Source organism: Macaca thibetana, chromosome 3 (genome assembly GCF_024542745.1).
Source record: "Macaca thibetana thibetana isolate TM-01 chromosome 3, ASM2454274v1, whole genome shotgun sequence".
NCBI classification, from domain to species: Eukaryota; Metazoa; Chordata; class Mammalia; order Primates; family Cercopithecidae; genus Macaca; species Macaca thibetana.
Window position 1 is genome coordinate 37,486,375 of NC_065580.1, and position 25,536 is coordinate 37,511,910.

Sequence of the window (25,536 nt, forward strand, 5' to 3'; positions counted from 1 at the left end):
AGTAAAAACAATCTTTAATTTATATGAGTCAGACTTGAAGTCTCTTATGTGCAAAGCTGTGCTGAATAGACATGTCGGAGGGACAGTTCTACAGCCCCACCTTTCTTCCCTTGCCACTACATGCCTGTCCTCCTGCTTAATACTGCTGCCATGTAAAAACAGCTTCCTCTCACTTGTCTCCCACTTGACCTTATTTTTTCTGATGCTTTAAAATCCCATTTCACGCAGTCAAAGCTAGCAAAGAAGATAAAGCAGGATTTAGAAGAAGATGGATAATAGAAGGGAAAGGAAGAAAAGCGTTCCTGTGATAAAATCTGGAAATCTAACCACCAGATTATAACATAATTTACATGGGAAAATTCATTTTTGTTTTCTACACAACCAGAATATCAATAAAACACTTTGAAAGGTAATCTGTTTGTAAACTGAGGAACTTCTGTGCTTATACTTCCACATGGAGGCATGAAGACCGGGTCATAACAGCAAAAAACCAAAAAAAACAAACAAAAAAACCACTCAAGGCTGATCATTAGACCCATTTAGCAAGGAGGCCTTCTTTTTCTTGAAAATAAATATTATATTGAATTCAATTTAGGTATAGTTAATGCTGGCCAGTTTGTGGAGATTGTGGAAAAAGCCAAAAAAAAAAAAGTTAGCACAGTCTTCGAGGGACAATTCTAAAGGGCTTCAAGCGACAATTCTAAAGAGCTTCAAGACGGTGACTTCAAGTAGGTTTTTTCCCTCATCTATCACTGACACAAAAATATGTGAAACAGATGGTGCTTCTTGGCTATATATAGTTTTTGTTGAAACTTGTTAAAGACAGTTTGGATCATGATTAAGAAATCTTACCACCTCTTAACTGAAACATACCCCAGGGTTTTTCTTAGAAGGTGTTAGAAAGGCAGCTGATGATTATAGTCAATGTTTCCTTCTTCTACAAATAAAAAAAATCTAAAACCACCAATGGTCTTCTGGATGCAAGCAAATAAATACAGAAAATCAAAGACAACTGGGAGATTTTCATAACTAGTCTAGTTTTTTAATTGAATCAACAAGCGTACTTTGGGTTATTGACATATATATACATTATATGAACTCTTACTTTGACTTAACGTTTTTCTTGAATGAGTTGTTGCAGTCATTAGACTGTTTGCTGACTATTTCCTGTTTTGCCCTCTTGGGTGCCGGGGAGATTGACACGTCTTTGCTCCCTTGTGTTTGGACAGGGCTGTGTGACTCATTTGAGCCAGAGAGTTGTGAACAGATGTGTGGTGTGGCTTCCCTGGGCCTGTACACGTAAGTACCAATGCCAGACTGCAAAATATTTTTTGTTCCTTTGTCACGTTAACCAGAAACAAGTAAGATAGTGGCTACTCTTGCAGCTGAGTTCCTTGACTGACCACAAGAAGCAAAGTTTCACTACCAAACTGTCGTGGACATGCATCAGGAGTGAGAAACAAAGCTGTATTGTTTTAAGCTTCTGAAAGTTTTTAGTTTGTTTATTACTGTAGTGTAATCTAGCCTAGCCTGACTGATACAGATCATGCTGAAGTCACTGGCAATAAAACAACAGCCAATGACTTGCCAATGGAAAGGCAGAGAAAAGGAAGGTCTATTCCCAGAGACAGCATTGCTTTTTCCACATAAACAGGACAAAAAAGCAAACAAACAACAACAACAACAACAACAAAAACAAGTATTCCCAGGCATATATCTGCAATGCTACAGCTTTCCTGTAAGAATGACTCTCTTAATTATGTTCTCGTGATTGCCAAAACCTAGAAGCCACTGGAACAAATTTGAGTAAAAAGGATTATGGGATCATTAGTATCTTATAAGTGAAGAAAATCTTAGGAGGTGGATTAAAAAAACAACATTAGGAGAAAAACATGTAAGAAAATTAGACAACCAGTTCAGGAAGTTGACTGGGATTTCTACAAGAAAGAAAAATGAAGGAGATAAATTAGGAATTAAATACAGTTTTCTAGAAATGAAATTTTAAAAATTTCAGATTGAAAAAAAATCCACTGAATTCTCTGCATAAATATTGAAACCTAGAAAGACACACCATGCTGAAATATCGGAATACTGGGGACCATGAGAAGATTCTAAAATGTCTAGGAGAAAGAGGGGTAGGAAGAAAGAAAGTGAGAGAGAGGAAAAAGAAAGAAAGGAATGAGGAAGGAGAAGCAGGAAGGGAGAAGGAGAGAGGGAGGGAGGAAGGATGGAAGGAAAAAGGGAAGGAAGGAAGGAAGGAAGGAAGGAAGGAAGGAAGGAAGGAAGGAAGGAAGGAAGGAAGGAAGGAAGGAAGGAAGGGAGGGAGGGAGGGAGGGAGGGAGGGAGGGAGGGAGATTTCTGACAAAGCACCAATAATCATAATGCATTCTGTATTAAGATGGCATTAGGTATTGTATAAAATAGAATCAAACTATAACATTGCTCAAACATATTAGTTTATTTCTTGTTCAGGCAAAAATCCAAAGTTTCTGGTTAATAGGCAGTTTTTATTTAGTACATCAGGGACTAAGGAACTTTCTCATATTGGGAGTTTCTTTTTTTTATTAAAAACTATCTTTATCTTTTTTATTTTTTTTATTATTATACTTTAATTTCTAGGGTGCATGTGCATAATGTGCAGGTTTGTTACATATGTATACTTGTGCCATGTTGGTGTGCTGCACCCATCAACTCGTCAGCACCCATCAACTCATCATTTACATCAGGTATAACTCCCAATGCAAACCCTACCCCCTACCCCCTCCCCATAATAGGCCCTGGTGTGTGATGTTCCCCTTCCCGAGTGATCTCATTGTTCAGTTCCCACCTATGAGTGAGAACATGCAGTGTGTGGTTTTCTGTTCTTGCAATAGTTTGCTGAGAATGATGGTTTCCAGCTGCATCCATGTCCCTACAAAGGACACAAACTCATCCTTTTTTATGGCTGCATAGTGTTCCATGGTGTATAAGTGCCACATTTTCTTAATCCAGTCTGTCACTGATGGAGTTTCTATTCTCTAGAATGTCATTATCACCTGCATTCAGCTGGCAAAATGGTGGGTGGAAATATGCAGGAAAAATATTATTTTCTTAAAACCTTTGATCAGGAAGAAAACATATCACTTGTACTAACACTGCATTAATACCAGAACAATCATAACTACAAGCAAGGCTGAAAAAACGCAGCATTGTTGTGTGACATAGAATAAGAGGGATAGGATTTTTAGTGACTAGCTAGCAGTGTAGAAGGAGCAGTGTAGAAGCAGTGTAGAAGGTCCAGTGAGTTCACTAGCAGTAAAGAGGGCTGGTTCCCTTTAGGATCTAAGAAAATAAAATGATGCTTCTGTGCAGGTGTGCAACTGTGCAATAAAAAAGAGCATCAGATAATAAAAGTTTGCAATGCTTGCTTGGAACTGAATCATTTCGATATGACTAATTAGGAAATATGGCTTCATGTGTATTACTGTACTGGCACCTGCTCAGTGATATAAATTTGATGGATCTCTTTAGGGATATGTTGGCAATACTCCCTTGCATGGAAAATGCTTAAGGAAGCTTCAGCTGGAAAGAAGACCCTCATGGGGATCCTGTGACACAGGAGATTCTGGTTACCATCTTTGCATCTTTTTCTATCAAACAAACCACACTCTACAGCACTATCTGGAGTAGTGCTTTTGTCCTGCAACAAGAGTGGAGAATTGTCTTCAAATTTTCACCTGGAATGTATTTCTATCCCTACAATTTAGTACCCTGCCAAATTATCAATTACACGTGAGAACAGAATAAAGACATTTCCACATATGCGGTTTCAAAATGTTTTCTACCCATTGGTCCTTTCTCAGAGATATATTAGAGGATGTTTTCTACCAAATTGAGGGAGTAAGCCAAGAAAGAGGAAGACACAGGACACAGAAAATGGCTGATCCTTTCCAAGAGATAAAGAGAATTCCCAGGACATCTGCTATTAGAAAGCCTCTGAAAGAAACATCTCTCAAGAAATGAAATCAGTATATTCCTGGATTTGTTTACATGGTTGAGATAAGATTTACACATCTAGAGGAGGAAAATTAGTGACAAGTAAGTGGAAGTTCATAGAAAAAAATGGCACAAAATAAATCTCTAGTACAGACAATTGCTATTCTTCCTCCTTTCTTCTCTTCTCCGAACACATTCCTCCTTTTATCCTCTTTCCATTGCTCCATCCTCCTCCTCTCTTTCTTACCTCCTTCATTTTCTGCTGTATTCTTCAAATAATTTGAGATGCTTTATATGACGTACATGCAAACACTAAAGGATAAAACAAAAACTGAGAAAGTTGGAGCAAAGGGGACCAATGAGTGCAAAAAAACAGTTAAATAAAACTAATTATTACCTCAACCATGCAGAGGTAGAAAGTAGGAATTGAGAAGGCTTGCAAATAAGTCTCGCCAGAAAGTTTCAATGTTTATACCAGTTGTTTATTGAGGGTGTCCATTTCATTTTCTGTGAAGGTCACCTCATGATCAGAAAGAATGAGCCCAGGTATGAGACTGGAGTTGGTCTTATTGCAGGTGAATGAGGAGCCTGTGGCCATCAGGCAAGGGAGTTTCTCACTGGATGAAGTGAGGTCCTCTCCTCTACACAACGCCAAGTTCTCTGTAAGTATCAAGAACCTTAGCAGCAGCTGAGAAAAAGGTCAATAAATATGTTTTAATCAATAAAGTCTGTATTATATATGAAAATATAAATATACATATGTTTTATTATTTTATACTTTGTCTAATTGGTGACATTTTGGGAGGTATTTGTATTTCTCCATTTCAAATGTTTGTCAGTGATTTTGCTTACGATATATTCCTACAGGATGTATTTGGATTGTTTGTGATATATATGAAATACATACATAAGAACATCAAGTTCAATGATATAATCATATAAAATAAGATAAGAAAAATGTGGCGCTCATTCTTAGCTCACAGAGTGTCATGGCTCGTTTGTCCTTTTTTTTAATTAAAGGCAACACAGTCTAGTGAAATGTGCATAAACGTTATAACCAAACATCCTTGAATGAAAGTCTTTGCTCTAAAAATTAATAAATATATTATTACTTTTAATTTTTTAAGGAAGGAGCTTATGTTGTTTGAGCCTCAATTTCCTTCCTATAGAAGTAGGAATGGTGACAGCAATCCCTAGGAGTTTCTGTGATGATAAAGAGAACACTGACCTCTAGGTGGGCACTGAAAGAATGTTAGTTATTATATCTATGTAAATGCTAAACACTCTCCACCCTCCGTCTTCTATCTTTCCCATGCATATTTAATAAGAATACTTCTTTTGTACCTGAAATGTACATTTTCAAATGTCCATATTCATTTATATATGAGCATGTATGTTGTAGGGAAGACCTTACTATTTTAACTAAGTGACCTGTGATAAGTTAGCGGTGAAACTACTAACTAACCCCTCCAATATGTTTAACTCTTCTGTGGCTATACTGCCACCCTTGAAGTTAGTTAAGTACACCATGTGACTATGTTCTCCCAACTGCAATGTGAGAAATGATACGGGCCACTTTCAACCAGAAAATATGCCCATCGTTCTACTCTTAGCTCTTTCTCTTTTCAAGATAACTGCAGTGGTAACTATCAGGCTGTGATGGTTAATACTGATTGTCAACTTGATTGGACTGAAGGATGCAAAATATTGATCCTGAGTGTGTCTGTGAAGGTGTTGCCAAAGATTAACATTTGAGTCAGTGGGCTGGGGAAGGCAGACCTACCCCTAATCTGGCAGACACCATCTAATCAGCAGCAAATATAAAGCAGGCAGAAAAACGTGAAAAGAAGAGACTGGCCTAGCCTCCCAGTCTACATCTTTCTCCCATGCTGGATGCTTCCTGCCCTCGAACATCAGACTCCAGGTTCTTCAATTTTGGTGACTAGGACTGGCCCTCCTTGCTTCTCAGCTTGCAGACAGTCTATTGTAGGACCTTGTGATCATGCAAGTTAATACTTAATAACTCCCCTTTATATATATGTAGATATATCCTATCAGTCCTGTCCCTCTAGAGAACCTGACTAATACACAGGCTGATAATAAAATCGATATTTTTAGGATGACATAGTCATTGTCAGTCTAGATCTTCAGTGATTGTGTGGAGAAATTACACCCTACTGAGCTAAATATCTCCCAGGTCTGCTAAGTAAGAAATGAATGGTATTTATCCATTGATGTTTTGTGGTCACCAAATGGGCTAACCATCCAATCTCAGTATTTGTATCTGAAAAACAAGAGAGTTGGATCAGATTACTACTAAGATCAATTTTGGTAATAACATATCTATGATCCTTAACTCTAGGTCAGTAAAAGATTTCCACAAATATTAATTTTTTTCCAACTTACAGAGAGCTGCACATTAAAAAGAATACTTAAAATACAGGTATTTGGAAAAGCTAGAGAAATATGTATAATTGAGAAAAGAACTGGTGAATCCAAGAGACTAAGGGGAAAAGAATCCAGGGGAATCAAGGAGAGAGAGAGACTACACAGAGTGTATAGAATAACCAGATTTCTGCTTGACCCCAAATCAGGGAGCTGTGCAGCTTCAAAGCCAACAGAGGAGCCTTGTGCCCACAAAGAACGAGAGCGTGTAGCATGATCGCTTGACTGAGGATAGAAACAGGGCTAAATTGAGAAAGAAATAAGACTTGGGCAAAGTCAAACAAGAAAAACCCATGTTCAAGACTGGAAATTGGAAACCCAGTTAGAACCACTGGAACCTAACGCTACCCAGAGTCAAACCAGGGGGATCCAGCAGCCCACTGTTATTTTGCCTTTTTTGACCTCAAATGTGCATTCTTTTTGCCTTTTCTGGTTTTATTACATTCTCCTAAAAGTGCAGCAACAAATTTTGCAAATAAAATAGAAACCAAATTCCACAGGAGTATAAACAGTGGTTTTAGAGTGGAATGGAGTAATAGTTTCAGTTTGTTTGCCAAAGCATTTGCTTCATGTCAAATTGCTGAGAAGTGGTAAAAGTTAGGATACTAACCAAGTGCAGACAATGAGTAGCAATGACAGAAGCCATCTAAACCTGAAGGCAGAGCATCATCCAAAGAACCAGACCAAAGAACCAAGGTCTGGAACCAACCATTTGAGATGCAGTAATAAAGCAGACTCTTTATTTTGGTGCGACTACATGCCAGACATTGTCTTAAGGACTTTATAATTACTATTTCATATATTCCTCCAAAATAATTTTCTTTCCATTTTACAGATTTGAAAACTGAAGTGCAAAACAGCTAGAGCAGTAAGTAGAGAACAACTTCTAACAGAGACCATCTTACTACTTACTATCAATATCTTACATACTATCAATATCTACTTGGATTAGCTACATCCAATTGCTAAGTGAATTAAACAGGTGCTGAAGAATAAGAATCAAACATCGTTATTAGAATCACACCAGGTTCAAAGACTGAGTCTGAAACTAAATTTTAAATGTGAGTTTCTTCCTCTATCCCAGTCTCACTGGTTGACAATAGTCCCTAGACTAATTGCCTTTCTGGCCTCCTCTCCTTCCAGAGAGCTTGTCCTTTTCACATGTCCCTTCCTACCACCCACCTAGCACAAGACCTAACCCGAAACAAATAATTCATTGGCCACTTAATAATCAATTGGATTTTCTCTATCAAATATTTGAACTAAGAGTTAGAAACTGACATTAGCTGGGAATAGGTAATTGAGCTGAAAAACCATGTGGCACCTGTGCAGCCATAATGCCTACAAAGAAGATGAGCAATTCAAAGACATTCTTTCCTGTGATAAATAAAAGGATGGGATAAAGGAGAATGAGAAGAATGGAGAAGGGAAAGGGGAAAGAGGGTTCAATAGCCTGTAAGTGTCAGAATGTACCCTCGGGTCTTGACTTTCCAGGTCCCATGTTTGGTGTCTTAAACATCAGGCTCTGCCTTTTGCTTTCCTATATTCTGGGATTCCCCAGTTCAGAAAGTGATTGTAAAAGAAATGGAAGTACATGCTAAGTTCACATATTGAAATACTCAATAGTATAAAGATGGTAATTCATTCCAAATTGATCTATAGATTTAATATAATCCCAATCAGAAGTACAGTAGTATTTGGTTTCTAGTTGTTTATGGAACTAGGCAAGCTGGCTCTAAAATTAATATGAAAATTCAAAGGCATGGAATAGCTAAGAAAAAAGTTGGAGGACTTATACTAACAGGCAATAATTAATATAAAGCTACAGGCCAGGTGCGGTGGCTCACGCCTACAATCCCAGAATTTTGAGAGGCTTAGGTGAGAAGACTGCTTGAGCCCAGGAGTTCGAGACCAGCCTGGGAAACATGGCAAAATCCCCATCTCTACAATAAATACAAAAATTAGCCTTGTGTGGTGGCGTGTGGGAGGCTAAGGCTGGAGGATTACCTGAGCCCAGGAGGTTGAGGCTGCGGTGAGCTATGATCATGGTACTGCACTCCAGCCCAGGCAACAGAGCAAGACTCTGTCTTAAATAAATAAATAAATAAGCTACAGCAATTACATAAGTAGTATTGGCATCAGGAAGAAATAATAGGTCAAAGGAATGAAATATAGACTTTAGAAATGTACTGGCACAATAATAAACATTAATTTATCATAAAGATCACAATACAGAGTAGAGCAAAAAAAAAAAAAGTCTTTTAAATAAATGTTTCTAGGTTAATTGCCCAATAGTATGCATATGGGGAAAAAAGAATCTTGACTCTACCTCATACCATTTACAAAAATCAATTCCAGGTGGATTGGGAATGTGAAAGATAAAACAAAAATTACCTAAGATATTCATAGGAGAATATCCTCATATCTTTAGGATACACAAAGATATCTTAAGTCACTAAAAACAAAGAATAAAAGATAAAAAAATAAACAAATGTTATTGATAAATTGGACTGAAGGCAAATTGGGTTATCCAGAATAAATAAAGAACTCCTGCAATCAATAAGAAATCAGTAAGAGAGAAGATGCGGTGGCTCACGCCTGTAATCCCAGCACTTTGGGAGGCTGAGGCAGACAGATCACTTGAGGTCAGGAATTTGAGACCAACCTGGCCAACATGGTGAACCCTATCTCTACTAAAAATACGAAAATTAGCCAGGCATGGTGATTCATGCCTGTAATCCCAGCTACTTGAGTGGCTGAGGCAGGAGAATCACTTGAATCCAGGAGGCGGAGGTTGCAGCAAGCCAAGGTCATGCCACTGCACTCCAGCCTGGACAACAAAGTGAGACTCCATCTCAAGAAAAAACAAAAAATGAAAAAATTAATAAGTTAAAAGAAATCAATAAGAAAAAAAACGGCAGCTTAATAGAAAGTGAAAAAACTTCAACAAATTCTTTACAAAAGATTAGCCAAATGTCCAATAAACATAAAAACATGCTAAACATCATTAGCTATTTGGGTAAAAATAAATTAAAACCACAATGAAATACTACTAAACAACCATCAGAATGGCTAAAATTAAAACACACACACAGAAACTGACAATTCTGAGTGTTGGTTAGGCTGAGGAACAACTGTGATTCTCATTTATTGCAGGAGGAAGAAAACATTTGTTAAGCCATTTAGTATTTTGAAGAGTCTACAAACATTTGTACATGTGCTCGATATAGCAATTATATATATATACGTGTGTGTGTGTATACACACACACACACACACACATAGATATAGATATAGATGTAGATAGCCCCAACAAAAATGCACCAAAGGATGTGTTCAAGAATAGTTATAGTAGCATTATGTAATAGCCAAAGATTGGACTCAGTCCAAATGAGGGAATCATGTGCCTTACTGTAGTCTCTCCTCTGCAGGAGAAGATCCTAGAAAAGCCAAAATCATGACAATTGCAATGATAAAGTGGCATAAAGTGACAAAGTGACACTTTATGGAGCAAAGTCTAGGTATGCTGATTTCCTGAAACACTTACAGAATGTACACTCAATCCTACCTTCTAATCACAGGATGGTCCCAGGCAGCTGGTTTGAAATGTGTCATGCATTCAGAGGTTTTGTGCAAAGATAGATTGGGAAGTAAAGGTAGTCTGCTCCACCACATGAAGTCCCTGAACCTGGGGCCAATATGAAAGCAAACTGGATGAGGGTGTGGATTCTGCTAAGCCACAATTTCAGCAATACGTCCAGTATTGCTTTTAAAGAATGAAACGCTTCCAAATGAGATTTAGCAGCAGCTCACTAAAGTTTTATGGAAGTTGTATTGCCAGGAAAAAAAAAAAAAAATTGCAGTTTGCAAACGGGGAACTGTGCCTGACTCAAATCAGCTCAACAGGGTATCTGGCCATTCATGACTGATAAAAAAATATAGTGCTCTAGAGGGTACCCAGCTCCATGAGGGTATTCTCCCTGATATCTGTCTCAGGGTGACCCTAAAAAAATAGGGAAAATGGTTGAAATTTTCCTGATAGGCAATACCCAAGGAACTTCATTTACTTCAAGAGAGTGAAATGGCATGCTGATGCCCATGGCACTCACTGATCTAACTCATCATGTAACTTACAGCTCCTGGCCTCTTAGTGCCGATTGAAAAGGCCATTGTGAAATTGAACTTCTTCCCTGAAGGCTGTTAAAATTTGCTTAATATAGGAGGTCTCTTCTCCAACTCCCACTTCCTTTTTATACTATTGATTATTGGATGTTGTCTTATTTGGGGACCAGTTGTTTGCAAGGAGTCTTGATTTATTCAAAATATGAGAAAAATATGAGAATTTCTCAGAAGGAAACTTAAGGGCAGGACACACCAGATTTCATGAGTGGAACTAGGAAAAAAAAGTTGAAATTGACTTGATTCTGTTCTTTTTAAGTGTACATGATGTGTTTTTACTGCCCTTTTCTCTCTCTTCTCTCTCTCTCTCTCTCCTCTCTCTCTCTCTCTCCTCTTCTCTCTCTCTCTCTCAGCTACAAAATATAGGTTGCTTCTCTTAAAGTTTTGAGAAAATCACATAACACTTGAAGGGAAAGTTGTTTCTGTTAGGCAAAATGCCTCTATTCCTGTTTCCAGTGTGTTAGTAGTGGTTAAATTTAGAATTTACTCCAGTAAATCTCAGACTTTTGCACAGATCAGAATCATCTGAGAGGCTTGTTGTTAAAACACAGACTGCTGAGCACCATCCCAGAATTCCTGATTCTGTAGATCGGAGGAGGGGCCTGAGAATCTGCATTTTTCATGAGTTCCCTGGTGATGCTGATGATGCTGCTCAGGGTCCCACTGTGAGAGCCACTCATTTATTGCACAGTCTTCATACTGGTGAAGACTGGAGAGGAGGAGAGGACAAGCAGAGGAATAGATATCACCTGGTGATAGAAGGCCCTGATACACGGGAACTGGCTGTGATTGTCCTCTTCCTACCAAGTTTAGGGTGAGCATTTTTGCAGTTGTATGTGTGACAGGCCATAACTGGAGGTATGTGTATGAAGGAAAAGATGTTTGTGTGTTTGGAAGACTAAAGAGTTCATTAGACAGGTCTCATTGCTTGTCCTCTCTCCCACTTCTTCTAGAAAATCTATGCCACTCAATCCTAGAACAGGCAGTAGTTCATAGTTCTGTTGTCCCAGTTGGCCTGTGTCCGTTTGCATTTACATCTGTTCCTGGTGTAATTAATAGTGCTCCCTTTACTCTCAAAAGTGTGGTCATTCAGTACATAGCAGATGACATCCACTTCTTTTTCCCCTCACCTCCCTCCCTCAAAGCTTACTTGACCGGGAAAACTACTTCACCCAAGGCTAACCAAGCCATTGGCTGGTGAGCAATGAATCAGATGCTAACTCTTGAAAATTTATGCTAAAAGACTGTAAGAGATGACGTCAGAGGGTAGCTTAGGGTCCTAAAAAGTCATGTGGAGTCAGGGCTGGGGAGGCTCTTGGGAGACATAGTTAGCCATATTCAGGATGACTAAACAGAGAAAGTCAGCCAGGGAGCAGTGGAGGAGTAAGCCTGAAGAGGAAATGAAGCAGCTGCACAGACAGAAACCATGAGATGAAGAAGCTGACTAAGATACAGCAGTTCCTGAAAGACAGGGTTCCTGACTTTTCTGTTCTCAGAGTCTCCAAGAAGCCCGGCTGTAAATATTTTCCCAGGGTTCTCTAAAGTTTCTTAAACAGCCATCCTTTATGGGAGCTAGCCATCCTTTATGGGAGCTAGCTTGAAAGGGTTTCTTTCCTGTACAAGCAAAAAAGCATTAAGTAGAGTGCTACTGACATTACACAGTCAATGTGCCCCAAGCAGCCTCTTCAGCTCTGGCTCTGCACGTCTTCTTTGCTTTCTGAGCTGCAGAGACACTTTAGTCTGACATCATTGCCCAGTAACTTCCCTGTTCGATTCTTTTCCAGTGCTGCTGGGCGAAAGTGGAACAGAACAAACATCAGCAGAGGTAACTATATGGGTAAGTGGAGCAGAGACACACAATTATAGAATTCACAGTAAAATTTGAGATCACAGAGACTCGTTCCTTTCTTTTACATATAAGAAGGCCTAAGGGAAGTGACTTTTCCAAGATCATAAACAAGACAATCTACCCCAAAGATTATTCTTCACTCCCCACTTTTGCCCTGCCAGATTTGCTTTTGTGCAAAATGTATTTGATGGGGGAAAAAGTTCAATCCACAATTTAAGTTAAGGATGGAAATGAAAAGGGCCTAGAAATGGCAGCACTAAGTTTTATTGACTTGGAAAGCTGTAATCCAATAGATGGGAAAAGCACAAAAATACAATCCTATTCCATCATATAAGACCTAAGTACCTATATGTACTCAACAGAGAAGTATAACCTGAAAGTATCCAATATTTGGTTCAAAACAATTCACTCTAACTCCTGCAAAAGCATGTCAGTATTGAGATTGATCTCACTGGTTTCCTTCTTTCTACTGTAGCTGAGGACCCACATAGAAACCACATGAAAAATATTAACAGCATTTTTCATGTGTCCTTCCACTAAAGTATAACCTGGCCAAATGTGCTTCGAAAGCATTTTAGGAAATTTTAGTATTTATTAACTTATACTATTGGACATATTGTCAAATTATACAAAAGAACTATCCCAAATATTATGATAGTTTATGATTACAAATATTAGAGGAATCTTAAAAAGTAACATTGCCTTTTCCAATACCATCTTTCTCACTAAGATGGTACCACAGCTGTGAAGTGAATACCTTCCTTAGGAGAAATCCTGTGTTTAGCAAATATAGTTGTCTGAAATCAGGAAGAAAGTAACAAACATCAGCCTTCATCTGAACTGTAAGTCTAACACAGCAAACCAGCTCTTGATACCACTGGCCCACTTGTCTCCTAATCTTCAAAAGGAAGTACTATGTTACCCCTCAGCAGGCGACCCCAGTACAAGTTACTCTTAGGGAAGATCTCCAAAAAGCATACTTTCAAATTCCTTGCCCACTACCTCAACCTCTCTCTCTCAGTGTTTACTCATGCTTTTATTATCAACTATCTGAGGAAAAATCTCAAAAAACAAAAAACATGTCTTTGCCCAGTTCAGGATGAGAATGAGAACTTCTGCTTGTCTCCCATATCCTGTCCTTCCACTCTCTTCTCTTCATCTTTACATTTCCCATCTCACATCTCCCTTCACTGACTCTTTCCCATGCCCTATAAATATATTCAACCCTCTCTCCTTCTAAAAACCAAAAACTTTATAAAATCATGTTTACCCTCAAGTGAATTTCCCATTTCCTTTTTTCTTAACCACTAAACTTCTCACCTCCAACTTGTCACTTCAATTACAGCAATTCTGTATTAGTTGCTTCTCATATTGCTGTAAAGAAATACCTGAGACTGGTAGTTTATAAAGAAAAGAGGTTTAATGGGCTCGTGGTTCTGCAGGCTGTACAAGAAGCATGATGCTAGCGTTTGCTCAGTTTCTGGGGAGGCCTCAGAAAACTTACAATCTTGGTGGAAGGTGTAGGGGGAGCAGGCACATTACAATGGCCAGAACAGGAGCAAGAAAACAAGAGAGTGAGGGGGAAGGTTCCACTTTTAAATGACCAGATCTCATGAGAATTCACTCACTGTCAGTGACAGTACGAACGGGGATGGAACTAAACCATTCATGGGAAATTCAGGCCCATGATCCAATCACCTCCCACGAGGTCCCACCTCCAACATTGGGGATTACACTTCCATATGAGATTTGGGCAGGGCCACACCTACAAACTATATCAAATTCTTTTCCCACCTTATTGAAAGGAAGTTTCTCGTCATCTATTATCAAAGTCAACCATCTCTTCTCATTCTTCATTTCATTCTTCCTCTTGGCAAGAAGCAGTTCTATTGAATACCACATACTTATTTCAATTCTCACCTTCAGCTTTAATTCGCTTCTGTGATTCCCTTCCTACCTTTCTGAGTAATATTTCCCACAACGCTTGGGAGTTCCTCTTCTTTTCCACACCCAGTGAGAGGAAGTTTTCCACCAGCTTCATCTCCCTGCTTTAACACCCACCTCTACCAGTTTTTCCCTGACCTCTACAATTGCAGGACTGCCCTCACTTCTGAGCCTCAGACTTAAATCTCTGATGTGGTTAGAATGTGTCCCCCAAAGTTCATGTGTTGGAAACTCAATCCCCAGTGCAACATTGTGGATAGGTGGTACCTTTAAGAGGCGATTAGGTCATGAAGGCTCTGCCTCCTGAATAGAGTAATGCCATTATAGATGGGTTCCGGCTAAAAAAGATGAGTATGTACTTTGGGAGTCCGAAGAGGGTAGATCACCTGAGGTCAGGAGTTCGAGACCACCCTGGCCAACATGGTGAAACCCCATCTCTACTAAAAAATGCAAAAATTAGCAGGATGCGGTGGCAAGCGCCTATAATCCCAGCTACTCGGGAGTCTGATGCAGGACAATTGCTTCAATGCAGGAGGCAGAGGTTGCAGTGAGCCAAGATTGCACCATTGTACTCCAGCCTGGGTGACAAGAGCGAGACTCCATCTAAAAAAAAAAAAAAAAAAAAAAAAATGAGTGTGGCCCCTTCCTCTCTTTCTCTCAGGCTCTCTTGCCCTTTTGCCTTCCACCATAAGCTAACACAGCATGAGGCTGTTGCCAGAAAGCTGACTCCTTGATAGAGGACTTCCCAGTCTACAGAACTATGAGCCAAACAAATTTATTTTCTCTGTAAATTACACTGTCTCAAGTATTCTGTGATAGCAGCAGAAAACAGACTAAGACAATCTCCAGCTGCTTGCTTGACACCTCCATATGCATGACCAAAATCAGATTCATGTTATTCTCTACAAAACCAAATTCCTGTAATATTCCCAGTGATCTGACCCTAATATAATCTCTCAAGCTTCTCATCATGAAGCTCACTGCCTATTAATTTCTTTTCCACTTACACAGAACAACATAGTATTTCTGCCTCTAATGTTGCACACACTGCTACAGCTCTTTAGCATCTATTTCCTCTGTTTTCCTCTTATGAAACCCCCACCAATCCTTCAAGGCCTAATGAATGTCACCTTCTCCATAAATTTCTTCCCATTTTTTCTGTCTTAGACTAGGCTGTCACATAAGTGGAGGGTTTGTATTCCTGTTAGAGTTTTTATAGCTTTTAATTTATACTGTACCATCTTTCAGAGTTTTGAACATTTTTAAATTACTAAATGTATATCACATTTGCTGTGTGCCTATTGTATGCCTAAATTTTTATGTATGTTAACATTAATCCAGTCCGTTTCTTCAACCAATGTTAATTAAATGATTAATTGTAATTGGCTTATATTAAGTATCTTTGGGATATGACAATGAACAAGATAGACAAGGCTCCTACTCTGTGAACCTTATGGAGGTGGTAATTTTATATAGACATAAGTGCTGAGAGGAGAGTTGAACAAGATAATGTGGTAACGGCTGGGGGCTGTTTTTGCTAAATGGTCAGGGAAGGCTTATGTGAGGAGGCATGACAGAGCCAGCCAGGTGTGGCTTCATATGCAAACACTCATAAGATCAGAATGAGTTATGCACATTTCAGGAACAAAGGGCCACCAATATGACTAGAAAGATATGGCCAGGAGATCAAGTGGTTGGACACAAGAGGGAAAGAGAGAAAGAGAGGGCGAGGGAGAGGGAGAGGAGCCAGATCATGTAGAATCTTGAAGGCTATGTTGAAAAGACTGGATTTCACTTTAAATGAGTTAAGATATCATTGGAGGAGGATTTTGAACAAGGAAATGAGATGATCTATTGTATGCATTTAAAATGTCATTCTGGTTCTTGTGTTGAGAATAACTAGGACTCAGATTGAAGTGAGCATTCTTCAAACTTGCTAAAATATTGAATGTAGGCATGAGGGTAAGAAAGTAATCAAGTATACGTCTTCCGTTTCTGTGTTGAGAAATTGGGTGAAAGATCCTGCTATTTCATAAGTCGGGGAAAGCCGGGAAAATCTTTTTTTTCTTCATTAAGGAAAGGGAGGCCAAGAGTTCCATATTGGACTTATTAAGTCTAGGACATATTAGACATTTATAATCCTTGCAAAAATCTTACAAGATTGATATCATCATTCCATTTTACAAGCAAGGGAATGAATATTCAGGAATGTATTAAGTCTTGTCATCCTGAGAAGTGAAACTAGAATCCTTTCTTGTGTCTTTCTAGTATCATAGTACCTGATGCTATGGTCTTGAATGTTTGTGTCACTCTGAAATGTCTATGTTGAAATCCTAACCACCAAGGTAGTATATTAGAAAGTGGGGCCTTTGGAAGGTGATTAGGTCCTGAGGGTGGAGCATTTCATGGACGTGATTAGTGCCCTTAAAAAGGAGGAATGAGGGAGCTTGGTTGCTCTTTCCACCGTATAAGGACACAGTGAGAAGACACCATCTATTAAACTGAAAGTGGATCGTCACTAGACACTGAACCTGCTGGAATCTTGATTTGAATTTCCCAGCCTCCAGAACTGTGAGAAATAAATTCCTTTTGTTTATGAACTACCCAGTTCATAGTGTTTTGTTATAACAGCCAAAACAGTCCAAAATACCTGAGGGGTATTTAAAAGTGCCCTATTGCTTCCCTATAAGGTATGCAATAGATTTGATTTCCCTTCCTTGAGGGCAGAGGTTACTCAGTAGGATTCTCCATATCATTTAACATCACCTATGTAAAACATGTTTCTGTAAAAGCAAATCATCCGAAATATTTTACAGTTTAAATCTTACATATATGCATTACATTGGAAACTTTGAAAGTGGAGTCACTTTCCTCTGACTCGAGGAGTATAGTCTTCCTAAGAGGCATCCTTCCATATCCTCAACAAAGAAGGCAAACTGGGACAGTGGGAAGAGTACCTTTCATCTTTATACTTAAGTACCTGAGAACTGCTTTATTGTGTACCTCGGCTTCGGCTTCGAAGAAAAAGCTAAGCTGTTATGTTGGTGAGCAAAATAAAAGAACTAAAACAAGTAGGCAGACTTCACAAACATGTAAATTACAAAATACAAGCCTGCCTTAACAATCCCCACATCATGTGCTGAAATTCATTTTTATTGTGACCATCTTAAAACCTATGGTTTTATTAATAATTTAAGTCACTGTGATAAAGATGGTCTAAGTATATGTCACTTTTTAAAAAACAGACATTTGTGTATTACTAAAAGCCTTTATGAATTATATAGTAACCTTCCTGATTCTAATAGCTAGAATCTTCCTATTCATTAGCTCCATGAAACATTCATACTAGTCTTTGCCTAGGGAGTGATTGTTCACTGTACTCAGAGAGCTTTCATTTATATTAATGTGTGTATGCATAACAAGAATAACCCTTGAGTTCTCTTAAACTTTCTAATAGTTGCTATGTTGTACTGCAGAAATAGCCATGTTTTTATTTAAGTTGATTCAATCTGCCTTTTCTTTTTCTAAAACTATTAAGCTGGATATAGAGCTTTGATCTTTTTCAGCATTCTGCTTGAGTGAACCTTGGATGGAGCAAAATGATGCTTGCACAACAACTATAGGGAAGATGAAGTGTATATGGCAAACAATTTTCTCAGACAACGGGACCCTTTGATTCAATCCAGTTCAGTGATTAAGGCAGTGATTAAGAGTACAGGATCTGGAGTCCCACTGTCTGGGTTCAAATCCCAGATCTACCAGTTATTAGCTCTCTGAGTCTGGTCTTCATCTGCAAAGTAAGCATAATAGTAGTATCTCCTTCAGAGACTCTTTGAAGATTTAACCAGTAAATACACCTTTGTTTTTCTTCCAGTTGTTTCTGGAGTTTGACCACAAATATGTAACATGTATTTAATTTCCACTTTACCAACTATTTAATATTTTTCTCCTTAAAGCAATTGCCATTTAGCAGAGAAAAAAAAAAAATCAAAGTTCATGGCCTGGTTGTGGAAATGAGTAAAGAGAAGGTAGAGCTAATTCAGACCTATGCATCAATAATATGCCTCACAAAAGTCAAAACATATATAAACTTCAATAGAAGATTGTTTAAAGATGTGAGAGTTGTTAACCATAACATGTTTGGCATCTGAGAGATAATGTTTGAGTAGTAGAAACAGTGCTTTCTCAACTGAATTGCCTCTGCCTAATTATGTACTGGGAAATCAAGCAGAATTTGAATTAATATGTTTTTAAAGAAATTGTAAGGCAGAAAATGAATCCATGCACTATTCCACTGGTCTGGAAGCACAACTATTTAGGGATCATCATATGCTGAGCATTCTGTTCCTAAATATAGTAACAGCCTTATGATTATTTTTCAATACTTCACCAAGATCTGGCTTCTGAGCTACCAAGAAAAACATTGTGTAGAATCATGAGTAATAATAGAGAACAATACCATGCTTAGTATTTCCTTTCTCTGGAATTCTCTTCCGCCAGCTATCTGCATTTCTATGTCCACTGTCAATTTACAGACAGGCTGTCAGGGACCACAATACAGAAAAAGAATATACCATCCCCCTACCCTAAACTCTATCCCATTGGTTAGATTTACTTTTCTTTATAGCTCTGAAAATCACTAGACATATTTTAAATTTGTTCATAATATTTGATACTGTTATTTGGTCACCGTATATCCCCAGTTCTTGGTAAAGAGTCAGTGCTAAATAAATATCTGTTAAGTAAATGACTCAATTTATCTCCACATTCAAATATTATATATGTGATATATATGACAATGTTCCCTTTGCACATTCTGAGGAACCATGAAAATGACTGTGCAAACCAAATCCAGGCAAAGCAGTCTTAATAATTGATGCTAAAAAATTATGTCTGTGCATAACCTTTCAAACTTTTTGGTGAAATATTTAAAACTTCTTACTGTCTGTTATGAATGTACAGGTATGTCAAAAAATAGTAACACTAACATTTATTTAGTACACTATAATCAAAAACAGCAGAAACTTGAAAATTAAAATGCTTTATTTCTTTGTAAAACATGTATCAAGAATAGTTTGATCGGCGCTTACTTTCTTCTCATTGTGAAACTTACAATAGGGAGGAAACATCTTTTACACCTCGGCGAATTGTCACTCTCCTTTTCAAGTTTAAATTAGCTTCCAGTATTGTATGCTTTGTGCTTTCAATGTCATGACATTTCTAAGAATTCTTTTAATTCTTCATTCTTTTCATCACAACCACTTTGCTCATTTATGCTGATGAAGTCACCTTTACTGAGTCCCTCTGGCTGTCTATCCAGAGCTTCTACAGCTGTGGCAGGTGTAGGAGCCCAGGGAACATTTCCCCTTCACCCTTTGATCGTTTGCTGGAAAATCAACTGACAAAAGGCAGATTAATTGGAGAAAAGGCATACAAATGTATTAATGTGCACATGGGGGACAACCACAGAGTGATTACCCTAAACCCTCGTAGGGGCTCAAAGCATGGCCAACAACAGATTATGGTGGTAAATCCCATCACATTGGCAAGACCGGTTATGGAAGTGGGGAGACGAGGAAGGCTGGCTAGCAAAGGGGGTCTTGTTATATAGGTGAAATCTCAGAGCTAGAAACCCTCAGAGAGAATAGATGGTAATGTTTTTTCAGACCTTTAAAGGTGTCAGACTCTAGGTTCATCTTTCCTAGGTCTAGACAAGGGAAAGCTTCAGAGAAAATCTGGCTGCATCAATGCACATTCTCTACAAATGCAAACGTCCCCATTAAGAGACAGCTTTGCAGGGGTACTTCTGTTTGCAGGCCATCTGAACAGCCATCTCAAAATATCTTTAAAAATTATATTTTGAACTGGGCACAGTGGCTCATGCATGTAATACCAGCACTTTGGGAGGCCAAAGCAGGTGAATCACTAGGTCAAGAGATCGAGACCATCCTGGCTAACATGGTGAAACCCCATCTCTACTGAACATACAAAAATTAGTTGGGCATGGTGGCGTGTGCCTGTAGTCCCAGTTACTCGGGAGGCTGAAGCAGGAGAATTGCTTAAACCCGGGAGGCGGAGGTTGCAGTGAGCCGAGATTGTGCCACTGCACTCTAGTCTGGCGACACAGCAGGACTACGTTACAAAAAAACAAAGAAACAAACAAAACTATATTTTGGGGTGAAATATTTTTATTTCTTTCACAGGGTTACCTCTCTACAGTGAGCTATTTTAACTCCATTTATGTTTAATTTGTATCTTGCAAAGTTACTTGCACAGTGCTGTATGCTACATAGGTATTACCCAGGTTTTCTTTGTTAGGAATGATAAATTCCTCTTCAAAAGGTGTAATTGTATAATCTTCTTGCCCTTTGTTCAAAAGCCCAACCTCCTTGTACTCTTTGTTTCCAGCTTGCAAACAACTCTTCCGCTCTAGTTGCGCCCTGACATGCCCAGACATGTCCAGACATGCCTTGTATTCTAGCAGATGGACCACTCTTACCCCTTCCTCCTCTTACAGACTGCGCATTTACCCTATTTAGAAAAGTTTAAGTCTTAGCCAGTTGGGATCAATTTACAATGGACGGTCCAACCCTAGATAAGGGAAGGACACAGGGATAGGAACTGCATTAGGGATAAAAATCACTTCTCTCCTTTGTTCAGTATGCTCTTGTGATTGTGACTGACACAGGCAGCACCCTTCTGCAGAAGCAAATTGCCTTGCTGAGAAAAATTCTGTATAAGTGCTGGTTCTTACTTGTGGCACCGAGCATTTGTTTTCAACAAGCTTGGGGCTCGTCTGGGATTCCCATTCTCCTCCAGGGAAGTGTCTCTGATCACCTCTCATGGAGAGATGTGTCCCACTGCCTCATTGTGGTGGCCTTAGGGGTAAGGAATTGAGACCCACCCAGCATGACAAATAAACACAGACCCTCAGCAACGTGGGAAGAAAAGGCCTACAAACACCATGGTGACCAGGTAACTCTATGCACAGACCAACGTAAGAAAAACTGCAGGGGCGATGAAGTATTTCCTTGGTGGTCAGGACATTCTGGAGGTTGAAAGTGTGTGAATGAGATGCACAATTGAGTGCTAAGTGAGTGTGGAGTCCTGATCTGTGGTTCCATGGTCACCTCATAAGGCTTATGGTAGCTAGCCTGTCGGGAGTTTCTACCAACCCACCAATGTTAAGAGGGACCTAAATTCCCTCTACGGAAGCAGTCAGAGACAGAAAAAGTGAAAGCATAGGAATGCAAGAAACTTCCAGCAGGATGGGCTGAACCTCTAGAGCAAAGTGCAAGAAACTTCCAGTAGGGGCAGGGGATGAGCCTCTAGAGCCAAGGCAGCAAGAAATCTCTAGTAAGAGAGGTTGAGCCCCACACACTTGGGACACTCAGGGAAACACCTAAAAACTTCCAGGATGGGAAATACCTCAAGTAAGATGGGGGATAAAAAGGAAAAGACAGACAATATAATCCCCTCAGATAGCCCTCTAGGTCTCATGTTAAAATATTGGAAGGATAATGAAAGAACGAAACATAAAAAAAAAAAGTAGCAAATGATAAGATATTACTGTTTTATTTGGACTAAAGAACCTGTCCTCAAACCCTCAGTCTTCTGGCCCAAGTTTAGGTCTAGTGAGGATTGGATTTGTCAACTTTTAATAGAGTATGTCAGTAACAAAGGTCCTATCTCCCAGGAGGAACTAGACTATGCCTTGTGTTGGCAGCAGAGGCCTCTTCTTTTGTATTCCTTAAGAACTACGAAAGACAAACAAGGAACTGCTTCCCCTGAGGAAATTAAGATCCCTAATCTGTAACAGTCCATTAGCACATGGGACCCTTTATACCACCTTCCTCCAACAGCATCTGCTCCCACCACTGCCATCTCTAACCTCCCTCCCCTTCAAGCAAATGCTGCTGCCCCTAGTCCTTACCGAGCTCACTCTGTTCTCCACCTCATATCCCTGACTCTTGGAGTTATCCCCAGCCTGAATACCCTCCCTTGGGAAGGCTTCAACATGAGATAGAACAATGTAAGAAGGATGTTCAAAACTTCCCTTTCCCCTCTACCTCCAGAGGATTGACCACCAACCTTTTTTCCTTAAGGGAAGTGCCTCTAGGAGGAGGGGGCATTGGCTTTGTGAATGCCCATTTAACCAGTTCAAAAGTTAGAAACCTAAAAAGGGAGCTTAGACCACTCTTAGATGATCCCTATGGCATGGCAGATCAAAGCGATCAATTTCTGGGACCCAAGTTACATACTTGGGCTGAGTTGATGTCCATCTTAAGCATCCACTTTTTGGGAGAGGAAAGAAGCATGATCCACAGGGCTGCTATGATGGTTTGGGAATGTGAACACCTCCCAACCCCCACCTGGCTCATAACGTCCCTGCAGCTGAACAAAAGTTCCTGGCCCAAGATCCTCAATGGGATAACAATAATGCAGTCCATCAAGGAGATGTAAGGGATCTCAGAGATATAATAGTTAAAGGGATTCAGGAATCAGTTCCTCTAACTCAAACTATTACCAAAGCTTTTAACATACAACAGGGAAAGGATGAAGGACCTATGGAATTCTTAGAAAGGTTTAAGGAGCAAATGAGGAAATATGCTGGATTAGACTTAGAAGACCCCTTTGGACAAGGGATGTTAAAGTTCCATTTTGTTACTAATAGTTGGCTGGACATTATAAAAAAAAAATTGCAAAAGATAGAAAATTGGAAAGACCATCCCACAGAAGAGCTTTTAAGAGAGGCCCAAAAAGTATATGTACAGAGGGACAAGGAAAAGCAAAGGCAAAAAGCAAGAATTATCTTTTCTGCCATGCAACAGAGAACTCTCCTGTAGAAAGCCCAGGAAAATAGAGCTTGTAAATCTTCTAAGTATCTGGCTGTTAGACCCTACATGGGAAACAAAGGGATCAAACCAGAGGGTCAAGGAATGAAAAAGGGAAAAAGGGCAAAATAGGCATTTCAAATGTGAGAAAATAGGTCACTTCAAAAGCTAATGCCTCAAATGGGCAAAGGAAAGTAAGGTCACTCATGGCCTTTGAGGAAGAATAGGGGGGTCAGGTGCTTTGTCTCTTTTATTTTGGATCCCACCCAGAGCCCTTCATAAATTTAGAGGTGGGACTTAAATCTGAATTTATTACCTTTTTAATCTACTCAGGGGCAACTTGCTCCTCTGTCTGTTGTTATTCCCCATCTAGTGTAACTTGTTCACAAGAAGAACTTCTAATCTCAGGAGTAAAAGAAGGTTTTCGAGCAAAAATCTTAGAAGAAACAAAGGTCAAATATCAGAATCGCTCCACTAATACTAAATTCCTGTTAATTCCAGAGACAGGAACAAACTTATTAGGGAGGGATTTAATGCTAAAATTAGGCTTAGGACTCTATGTTAACCAGGTAAAATTTCTTACGTCCCTAAACTGACTCACCACCATAGATGAAGACTATATCCATCCTGATATCCAGTCAAAAGAAGGAAATTGGGGAAAATTAAAAGTTCCTCCAGTTAAGATCAAATTAAAAACCCCTGGGGAAATAGTAAAAAGAAAGCAATACCCTAGTCCTCTAAAAGCAAGAATAGGTTTAAAACTCATAGCTGAAAGTCTTATCCACGATGGACTTCTTGAGCCCTGTATATCTCCTTATTTTGCCTGTAAAGAAGTCAGACAGGTCATACCAGCTAGTACAGGATCTCAGGGCTGTTAATCAAATAGGTCAAACTACTTACCCTGTTGTCCCCAATCCTTACACTAACCTAGAGATCAAGTCCTTGTCAAGAGCTTGAAAGAGAGAAAGCTGAAGCCCACTTGGGAAGGACCTTATCTAGTGCTCCTGACAACTGTAATGGCAGTTCGAGCTGCTGAGAAGGGATGGACCCATCACACCCGAGTCAAAAAGGCATCATCCTCTCCAGAGTCATGGACCACCATTCCAGGACCCACCCCAACCAGAGTAATGTTAAAAAGAAAAGTTTAATCTGTCTCTTCCTCCTTTTCCTCTTCTCCCCAGCTACCTTGCCCCTTATTATTAATATAACTAGGTCTAGTTCACCTGAAACCATTACCTTTGATGCTTGTCTTGCTATGTTCTGTGGAGATCTTCAAAGCCAAAGAAAGCTAGCCTCTTCAGAAAAGTACCTTTGTCCTTCCAGGATAAATGAAAGTGCCTAGAAGAGTGACTCTTACACCAAAGAGCACAAGGTAGTCAGTGGAAGTTCTTTTTTGGTTGGGGAGACGTGGTCGGGACTACCAAGTATCAAGGCTGGACCTCCCCAGGAGGAGGTTGCACTAACCTAAAACCTTACATCCACTTTACCAGAAAGACTACTCCCTCTAATTGTCAACTCCAACAACGTAACCATGTGCAAATCTCTACCACTGTCCCCACCTTTGCCGACACTAACCCCACTTTAGGTCGCTTCTATGGCCTAGGAGCTGATATTCTTGGAATAGACCCTATGGGATCCTTTGAGATCTACGTCATTGCTCCTCCACCGCCTTCCCTTTCTCCTCCTTCTAAACCTTCTCCCAATCATGTAATTGTTCTTTCCATACCCAGTGATGAAACTACAGTAGACATTGTAGAAGTTAAAGATTTAAAACAAACTTTAGCCATTGAAATGAAATTCCAAGATGCGAATGCCTGACTGGCACAGATTAAATATTCTGTTCGCACGTTAAACAAACTTGTGCAGCAGGCAGGCCAGAGGCCCACATAGTCCCCTTCCCACTTGGATTGTCTTCTGACCGACTGGACATGAGCTGCATGGTGAGTCTCTTTCAAAACCCCACAGCCTGGGGCAATGAGGCGTGCAAGACTCTAGTTAAGTGCTCTATGCGTCAGCCACTGAGGGCCATCTGGCCTCCAGCTTCTGATGTTAATTTTTCCTTGTGTCTCTCATGGCAGGGGGAAAGATTATCATCCCTTGGAGACCTGAAAAAGTACAGTGAAACCAAGCCTTTCCAAGAGCTTACCAGTCAGACTGCCTTTGTTTATTCCCAAGAAGATGTATGGTGGTATTGTTGTGTACTACTCTTGGATACTCTGCCAAGTAACTGAAGCGGCACTTGTGCTGTGGTCCAATTGGCCATCCCTTTCACACTGGCATTCCATCAACATAACAAGAAGGAGAATCAGA

At 39.5% G+C, this 25,536-nt stretch overlaps 1 long non-coding RNA gene and 1 pseudogene across 1 annotated transcript; both read left to right on the forward strand.

Annotated features, from left to right (window-relative positions):
- Nucleotides 1-4,436: 4,436 nt before the first annotated feature.
- LOC126949893 (uncharacterized) lies at nt 4,437-12,436 on the forward strand. Its single transcript, XR_007723990.1, has 3 exons — nt 4,437-4,637; nt 7,256-7,288; nt 12,384-12,436. It is a non-coding gene; the product is annotated as an uncharacterized LOC126949893 (long non-coding RNA).
- Nucleotides 12,437-25,154: 12,718 nt separating this feature from the next.
- Nucleotides 25,155-25,536, forward strand: part of LOC126950812 (60S ribosomal protein L18-like) — a 68,762-nt pseudogene continuing 68,380 nt past the window's right edge.